Here is a 10,408-nt window from a genome sequence, read left to right on the forward strand (position 1 = left end):
GCGAAACAAAAGGGTTCCGCTAGTGAAAGTGTTATGGCTCAAACACGGGATAGAAGAAGCTACTTGGGAACCCGAGAACTCTATGAAAGAGCGATACCCAAACCTATTTACCGGTAAGATTTTCAGGGACGAAAATTTCTTAAGTGGGGGAGAGTTGTGACAGCCCTAAATTGACCCTAGTCGGAAAGTGGTCTCGGGACCACTAAACCGAGTCATAAAATAATTAGCCATCATAGTTGATGCTCATTATATGTACATATGCATGTGTGAAAAATTCATGTTTGAATTTTGTAAATTGTAAGTGAATTTTATCAAATAGGACTTATGTGAGAAAATTTAGAAATGTGCTAGGCAAATGTAAAGTGGCCTATTAATGCATGATGTGAAAATGATGGGCTTGCATGTCAAATTTCCCTAGATTAAAGCCTAGTGACCGGCCATGACAAAGGGCGATAGGCAAAACATGTCATAAAACATGTTGTGTAAGTGGTTTATGTTGGAATAAATAAAATAAGGTGTATGGGTAATAAAAAAATGAAAAAAAAAAGAAAGAAGGTGTGTGATCCCCCCCCCAATTGCCGTGAGTTGAAGAAAAGAGAAAAAAAAATTTGTTCATCCTTTTCATTTTCTTTTGGCCGAAAATTCTAAGGAAGAAGGAAGGAATTCTTGCTCCATGTTTGGTTTAGAAGAGGATTAGGAGGAGGTTCGGCCGTACTTGTACCAAGATTAAGGTATGTTTGATGTTGTTCCATGAGATTCATGCATGTTTTTAGTTGCTAGCTTGATGTTCTTATTAGCCCATGGTTCAAATCTTTGCTATGTCATGGGGATGGTATTCGGCCAAGGTGGATTTTGTGTTGACGTCATTGCATGCTAAATGTGAAGCTTGTTAATGATGCATGTGATGGTGGATTGATAACTCTTGAATCTCCTTTTTAGCATCCTTGAGTGAGACATTAAGTTCCCTGTTCAACCATGACAAAAAAATTGAAATGGTAAGGTGTTGTGATGCATTCGGCCATGGTAGGATATAGAAGAGAAATAAGGTTGTTGTTAGATGAAGTAGAGTCTAACAAATGAGCTCGTATGTGCATCGGTTGCTAGATGGAGAAGAATCGGCTAGCAAGTTGTGTGCTAAGGCCGAATGTAATTTGGTATATTATGGGTAATGCATGTGTTGAATTAGTGTAAAGGGAGAGGATGCTTTAATAGTGTATATATGTGTATTAGCCAAGTTTTGAACTTGAAACAAATGGTGCTTAGTCAACACAAGTGACCATACTTGTAGAATGTATTAAGTGTTGCAATCGGCCTTAGCATAGATGTGTATGTTCGGCCATTGGTAGCCTATTGATGGCTTTAGCTTGACTTAGAAAATTCGCTAAGGGAAATATTAGCTAGTATGTTGAATTCGATTCGTGATTTCGTACATATGTGACTCTAATGTCTAATGTATATATATGGGCTAAGTACCTTGAGCTTCTCTTTGATGTTCGAATGAATTGTATAAAATTGTTGATGTGATTAAAATGCGATGATCATTGTGCATTTGAGCTAAAGGGTGGCCATATGACCTATCAAACTCCTTGTCATATTCGCCATAAGCTAGCAAAATGAGACTTTGATAAGTTAAATTTGTTTGAATTAGCTCAAGAGCTTAGGGGACCACAGTTGGATAAGGAAAGGAAAAGTGATCGAATAGCCGTTGAAGCCGTTCGACAACATCCGAGGTAAGTTTTCGAGTAATGGAACTTAAATTATGATTTGATTAGATTATGTCTTAAGTAAATCAAAATCATGCCCTTTGTATGTGGCTATTGAGCCGAAATTGTAAATATGATAAGTGTCTTGTGTTGAGCTTTGGTAATGAAAATGAAATATGGATGTGTCATGATTTATTGATATATGTGTGCATGGTTCTTGAATGATGTCCGGCTAAGTCCCAAGGCTTTGTGCTAAGTTACTAAATCCAGACTAAGATCCGAAGGCAATTGTGCGAGTTACTAAATCCGACTAAGATCTGAAGGCTTTTGTGCGAAGTTACTAAATCCGGACTAAGATCCAAGGCATTTGTGCGAAGTTACTAAATCTGGATAAGTCCCAAGGCATTTGTGCGAGCTACTATAACCGGCTATGTCCCAAGGTATTTGAACGAGTAGCTATATCCGTTAAACTTGAAGGTACGTGATTCGGGAATGAATGAACTTGCTGTAAAAATTTCAGTTAATACGCTTGAAATCCCGACAATGAGGTATGTTTCAGATGTGCTTTGAATTAGTCGAGCCCTTACAAATAAGTATTCGCCGATTGATAAATGAGCTACCGCCTTTGGCTAAGTTGATCTTTTCTCGTATGAACATAAGGGTTGGTAATGTGAAGTAAGTATGATATTGAGAATTTGTGCATATGAAATTATACGCTTAGCTATAATGAATGCTATGCTTTGTTGTGCTTTGAATCCCTTGCTCAAAACTTACTAAGCATAAATTGCTTACTCCGCTTTCTTTGTTTCTCTGCTTTATAGATTTTGGCTCGTCACCATCGGACTCGGGATATTTGGAAGTCAAATTCTCCCACACTATCAAAGCCCCTTTTGGTACAATTTTGGTTGAACTTTGAAATGGCATGTATAGGACTACCCTTTTGTTGTTGGTCATGTACCCATGGATTTTGTGTAAATTTGGATAGCCATGCGAAAATGGCTTATATACGTTTTAGCATAGTACTATAATCGTTTTGTATGTTGATCACTAAGAGGTATGGAAATGTTTGGAAACGATTAGCCATTGGAGTGGTTAATCATGATTATACTTTGTGCTATGTATGCAAAAAGGGCTAATTGAATCATGGAAACTATGAAATAGGTAAAGTCTACCTTAAAGGCAGATGCTGACAGCAGCAGTGATGTGGATGTGAAAAATCACTAAAAATAGTAGGAATGGAATTAAATAGTGAATAAATTATGTAAATGAACCTTGATGAATCTAATTTCATATGAAAGAAACGAAACAGTCATATGAGTTGTATGTTAAGAGATATTTAGGTTTTCGTGAAATAGGGCAAGAATGGTTTCTGGATTCCCTGTTCCAACTTTGGAAATTCATTATAAATTAACCAGAGATAATTAGGAGTCATGCCATATATGTATAGATTCCACTTTTAGTCTAGTTTCTATAGCAACAAACGACATCAGTATGGAAGCCCTGTACAGGGAGATATCCAGGTCGTAATGCATGAAGGTCAGTGTAGTCGCACCCTGTAACAGGGGAGACTTTAACTAATAAACTGTACTAATTGGCAAGACCAAAAATTCTAGAAACAATTCTGTAGATGGACATATGAGTCTAGTTTCAGGGAAAAATTACGAAACTGATTTTCGAGTTTTGGAACTCAAGATATGATTTTTAAAGTGACAGTGATGCAGTTAGCCAACTGCCTGGAAAATTTTTAAAATGGACTGTGGAATTGAATGGTTTAAGCCGTTAACCCCTCGTGTCCGACCCCGGCAGCGGTTCCGGGTACGGGGTGTTACAGTAAATGACTATTAATAGTTAAATGAGTGGTGCATGAGTTATTTTTTAAAATACAATGGAGATTCGGTCATTTGGTAATGCTTGTATGTTCTTGTATATTTTTGTCTAATAATCTGTGTGGAATAACTTAACCATTCAGTAATGGTTGCTAATATTTCATGTTTGGATGTATTAATGTATGTGCATTATATGTGTTGAATCAAGTTGTAAATAAATATATATATGTTACCGAATTGAATTGAGCTTTGGAGAATTTGTTCCGAGTGTGAAATAAATTGAATAAATGGGCTACTAAGGCCTAAGGTAAATTCGGTCTAACACGGGTTTGATGAGATTTTGTGTATTTTGTGCTATTTGGAAATAGGGACTAATTTGTGAAAATGTGAAATATTAGAGGCTAATGTGCAAATTACCCTTTTTATGTGTTTTTGGGCCAATCTGAGTATATGTGAGATTAAATAAGTTTAATTTATATTAATTTAGATCAAGAAAAGAGGAAACCAAAATTGGATCAAGAAAAAATCTAAATTTTTCAAATAGCATTCCTGTTCGTTCGTCTTCGTCCGTGGTAAGTTTTAAGTAGTCACCTTTAGTATATAATTGATGATGCCTTGATATGTATACATTAGATGGATTGTGACCTTTTGGTTCTACTTGAATTAAGTTGTGTGATAAATAATTTATGTATATGACATATAGTTGAATGGTCACTATGGGTTAAGCTTGAATGGTGGAATGGATATGTGATATTTATGTATGACTTTTGAACCAAAATGTAAATGATGATGTTCATATGGAGCTTGTATCCAAATGTAGCAAATGACTACTAATGTGATATGTTGAATGAGATGTGTTAATATATGATTAAATATGCATGATATTTGATGTATATCCGGGTTAAATCCCGCAGGCTTAGTGCTGGTATTATATCCGGGTTTTATCCTGCAGGCTTAGTGCTGGTATTATATCCGAGTTTTATCCCATAGGCTTAGTGCTGGTATTATATCCGGGTTTTATCCCGCAGGCTTAGTGCTGGTATTATATCCGGGTTTTATCCCGCAGGCTTCGTGCTGGTATTATATTCGGGTTTATCCCGTAGGCTTCGTGTTGGTATTATATTCGGGTTTTATCCCGTAGGCTTCGTACTGGTATTATATCCGGGTTAAATCCTGCAGGCTTAGTGCTGGTATTATATTCGAGCTTAAAATCCCGCAAGTTTTGTGCTGGTGACTGGATTCGGGTTTTAAACCTAGCAGGCTTAACGCCGATGATTCAAGTAAGATTATGAATTTGAAAGTTTGAGGTAAACTACTATTGATTATGTATGATACATTATGATAGTCAGGTACGTATTATGTACTCACATGTGAATTGATTTTTAAGGTGAATTATTATTATCAAAGAACGATATATATATGTGTGAATGATTACTATATCTACGAATAAGAGCATGACCTATTCGGTCGATGTCTGTCATTATATGAAAGTATGTGACTTAAAATTTAATTGTACGAGCTTCCAGAGATATCCGAGTATCCTCTTTGTTTCCGAATGGTTCAACTGGTATTCTGAGAAGTAAATGAATATATAAATGTGCATCCGATTCAGGAATGTTGCAATGTTTATGAAATTGAGTAATGAAAGTGAATATGATTATGATCTATGGATATATAATTCAGGTACGTGTGTTTCGATTATGAAATTCAGAAATAAAAGGTGATTATGTTTCAAGTGATAATATGTGAAATATATGACATCAAATGATGTGAATGTATAAATAAATGGTGTGATACATCTATGTTTGTTATACGAATTGTGGTCCTATAATTTGAGCATGGAAATTATGAAATGAGAAACATGGTTTTGGGAAATGGAAAGTAATATATATGTGTAAGATAATATGTGATTTATAAGAAAATGAAATTTGAATATGTGCTATATATATATAGATATGAAATTGAAATGTAGCCAAATGGATAAGTTAAATATGAAGTGGTTAGTGAACCATTACATGTTTTGGTTATTCATGTAATGATTATGTGCAAACTTGATTTATATGATTGAGTTAACAGTTGTCTTTCGAATGTGAAAACGTGATATATATATATATATATATATATATATATATATTCATTGATAAATAAGATAAGATAAGCTACTTAATGTGGTTATATGAATTTACGAGCACAAGATTGTATAAGTGATTGATGTTTGTTAAATTTGGTTTAATGATAATTAATGATTTGTAAATATCATTGAAATGATTTATTTGCTTATGACTTACTAAGCTTTCTAAGCTTACTCTGTGTGTTTTTCCTATGTTCATAGAGTTTCAGAGACTTGCTCGGGTTGGAAGTCATTGGAGACCACATCACACTACCTAGTTATCACTTCGATAATTAAAAGCTTTAAGTTTTTGGTTATGTGGCATGTATAGGCTAAATTCAATGTGGTTCATTTTGATTTGTATATGTAGCCATGCGAGAATGGCTTGTTAATGATGTTAATGTTTGTGTATATTCAGGCATGGTGTAAGCTTATTTTTGAGAAATATGTCTTCATGGTATGAATGAATGTGTGAAAAATTTAAATTGTATGCAAGATTTATCTTTTGAATGTGAATGAATATTAAAATATAAGTCTGGTAATGCCTCGAACCCTATTTCGGCTTCGGATACGGGTAAGGGGTGCTACATTTTATGGTATCAGCGCTATGGTTTGTCGGTTCTAGGACTACCATAGCGTATGTGAGTCTAGCTATACATGCCATGTTTAACCTGTGATAGTGTGATATCTCCCGACTTTGACAAAAATTATTTTGATGAGACAGCTATGTTTTCCAACCGAGCAAATTCTAATAGTATTGAAGTAAATACTCAAATGTTTGAGTGAAAATGTGTTGATTATGAGTTGAAACTCACAAAGGTATGGATCAAATTGTATGACATGTTGTTAATGATAAATGTTATAATTATATGAGAATATGAGTTATGACATTTGAGTGATGATGCTATATGAGAATTTCGATTGTGAATTAGTGATTTGAGTTGGCATAAGAATTACATGTTAAGAACAAAAGTGATTATAAGCAAATGTTTATTAAATGATTTGGGAATGTGAAATCAGTAATGAACTGGCTAATTGTGATAATATGTGTTATGTGCATTTATGTGTGAGTTGAATTAGAGGCCTTATTAACCTCACCCCCCTTATTAGTGAATGTTACAATGAAATCTGTAAGATTTGAGTGGAATAAGCTCACGAGTTTCGAGTTACAGAGATCCGTGTTTGAAAGATTACTAATGTGGTCAGAAAAGAGAATGAATCAGCAAATGAAGGCAGCACTAAAAGAGATATTGGATAGTTTTGAAGACTATTCAGATTATGCAAAGTCATTATTACAGAAGAAATTAACTCCGATTAATTGACCTATTCATGTATGTTATCCAAAGAAAATATTAGCTAGAAGCTTTTCTAAATAGATTTCTATTAGTGAAGGGATAATGTAAAAAAAAAATTATGACAGAATTAGACAGTTCAATAATGATTAAATTATAGTGATGGCTAAGTCCAATAATTATAGTCGGGCAGTTACTATGATTCCTTCTGGGCATTCTATGCGTATATTTATCCTTAGAAGTATGTGTGACTGTAATTGTTGGTCTGTTTGGGTTATACTCGACATTGTTATGTCTTTCTCTGGTAATTATTTCCTTGTGTGAATATGAAAGTTAACGGTAAAATTTGTATGATTCTAATACTCTATTTCTACTGGCTATTGTTCTGTTGAAAATATGTGAAGATTATATAACTTCTATTACTGTGGATTCCAGTATTTTTGCAATGCCCCCACGCCCGAGACCGTCGCCGGAGTCGAGTATGAGGTGTTACTAAGCTTAGTTTAACATTTTAGAACTTTGGATTATTTGTTTCTACATTCACAGCTTTTAAGCTACTTAAGTCCACAGTCACAAGAAAATCATATCTCGAGTTACGAAACTCGAAATTAAGATCCGTAAATTTTCCCTGAATCTAGACTCATATACCTATCTGATAATTGTTTTCTAGAATTTTTGGTTGGGCCAATTAGTACAGTTTATTAGTTAAAGTTACCCCTGTTTCAGGACTCGACTGGTCTGACCTCTGTTTACTAAGAACCACATTTATCTTTGTAAAAAATTCATATGACTATGATATTTATTTATAATAAAACTAGACTCAATAAGGATTCTGAGGACATAAAATACACCACCTAATTATATCTTTACAATTTATGGTGAATTTCTAAAGTAGGAACAGGGGATTCAGAAACTGCTATGACTCTATTTCACTAAAATTCAAATATCTTCTAACATATACTTCCTTTACTTGTTTCATTTATTTCATGTGAAACTAGACATAATAAGCTTCAATTTGATATGTATTTCATCACCAAATTAAATTTCTATGATTTTTAGTAAATTTTCAAACTCGCGTTTGTGTTGCTGCGGTATTCTGTTTATGGTAAATTTCATCCTTTTATGAGTTTTATGCACTAAGTATCTTAATAGTTTTCCTTAACATCAAACATAATCTAAACTAACCATTTTCATAATTTATCATTATCAAGCATTTCCTCAACCATTTCACAACCATACCATAAGATCATTTACACAAAATAGGTATATTGCTATACATGCCATACTTAAATTTACAAGCCATTTACCAAAAGTCTTCTGGATAGTGTGACTGAGTCTTCGACCTATCCCGACTCCTGAGCTGGCTTGTCCAAAACTACAATGAGTAAGAAGGAGGGAGTAAGCATAAATGCTTAGTAAGTTCATATGCAAATAATAAGTAACATAACAAACAGCTTATACCAATCAACATTAGCATACATCACTAAAACACATATCACATTTTTAATCATTCTTCATCATCTTATTACCTTATCGTGGTTGTATCAATACTCAACCCGAGGGTTAAATACATACCTGTCCAAAATATCCATTTCATATCACTTACCAATACGTCTCTTTACATCTCAAAATTTTCCTCCATTTGAGTAGAACTTTACCCGTTGAACACATCGGAATATAATTCGGATACATGGATAACTTGCACATAAGTGCCATATATACAATCAAGCAATCATGTAACCTGCCCATAAGCGAACTCAGACTCAACTCAACGAGCTCGGGCGTTCGCATCCATAAGTGAACTCGGACTCAACTCAACGAGCTCGGATGCCTAGTTACATTTCACGAACTTGGACTCAACTCAACGAGTTCGGACATTCGCATCCATAAGTGAACTCGGACTCAACTCAACGAGTTCGGATGCTCAACCATCCTAGTGACATGTCACTTGTATCCTAATCTATTCCTAAGGTTCAAACGGGATTTTCTCGAACACTTATCCTTTCCGTCTTCCGTAGAATGCCAAATCAATACTCAGTAACAATTATATTTAACAAGTAGCTCACATAATTTACATATTATTTGAAATTAACCACAAAGCATACATTTCATAATGAAATTCAGCATAACACACAATTAATATCAATAACTTAAAAATAACAATTATGCTACATTATTTACACATGAACTTACCTTGGTACCAAAATACAAGGATTTTGCAATTTAGTCCACAATCTTTTCTTTTCCTCGATTGAGGTCGATTCCACGCCTTTCTTGATCTAAAATAACACATTTAGCTCATTTAATACTCACATTATCAAATTAATCCTTAACTCAAATTTTGGCAAAATTACAATTTTGCCCCTAAACTTTGCATATTTACATTTTGCCCCTAAACTCTGGATTAAACTTTATTCCTTATTCTTATGTTTTACAACATGCTAATCACTTTTCTCTTCTATGGCAACATCAAATTCTCACTCTAACATGTACTTATGACTATTAGGTATTTTTACCGATTAAGCCTTTTACTCGTTTTACCAAAACCGAGTAGCACAAGTTGTCTAACATAATTTAAAACCCCATATTCTATCATAAAACATCAAAATACACAAATTTCACCTATGGGTATTTTTCCAAATATGAACCCTAGGTTGAATTATTGTTAGCATAAGCTTAATCGAGCTACCGGATCTCAAAACGTAAAATCATTAAAACGGGCTTAGAATCACTTACTATGAAGCTTGAAAGTTGAAGAAACCCTAGCTATGGTGAGAGTGAAGTTTCGCAGCAACTAAATGGGAAGATGACTATTTTGTGTTATTTTTCCCATTTTATTTCATTTAATATCAAAATGACCAAAATACCCTTACTACTAAACTTTCCAAAATTCCTTCCATGTCCTAAATTTGTCCATGAACTTAAAATTGGTAAAATTTCTATTTAAGACCTCCTAATAAATATTTCAAAGCAATTTCATACTCAAAATTTCTAGAATGCAAATTTTGCAACTTATTCGATTTAGTCCCTACTTTCAATTTAAGCACTTTATGCATAGAATTTCATTACGAAATTTTCACACAATCATGCAATCATATCATAATCATCAAAATAATTATAAAATAATTATTTCTATCCCAGATTTGTGGTTACAAAACCACTATTCTGATTAGGCCCTGATTCGGGATACTACAACTCTCTCCCCTTTAAGGATTTTCGTCCTCGAAAATCTTACCTGTAAACAGATGTGGGTATTGATTTCTCATAGTTTCTTCGGATTCCCATGTAGCTTCTTCTACTCCATGCCTTTGCCACAACACCTTCACAAGTGCAACATTTTTATTCCTTAGTTGTTTGACCTCTCGAGCTAAAAGCTTAATCGGTTCTTCTTCGTAGGTCATATGTGATTGTAGTTCAATTTCTGTCGGTGAAACTACATGTGAAGGATCCGAACGATACCGACGTAACATAGATACG

Source organism: Gossypium arboreum, chromosome 2, assembly GCF_025698485.1.
Source record: "Gossypium arboreum isolate Shixiya-1 chromosome 2, ASM2569848v2, whole genome shotgun sequence".
Lineage (NCBI taxonomy): Eukaryota > Viridiplantae > Streptophyta > Magnoliopsida > Malvales > Malvaceae > Gossypium > Gossypium arboreum.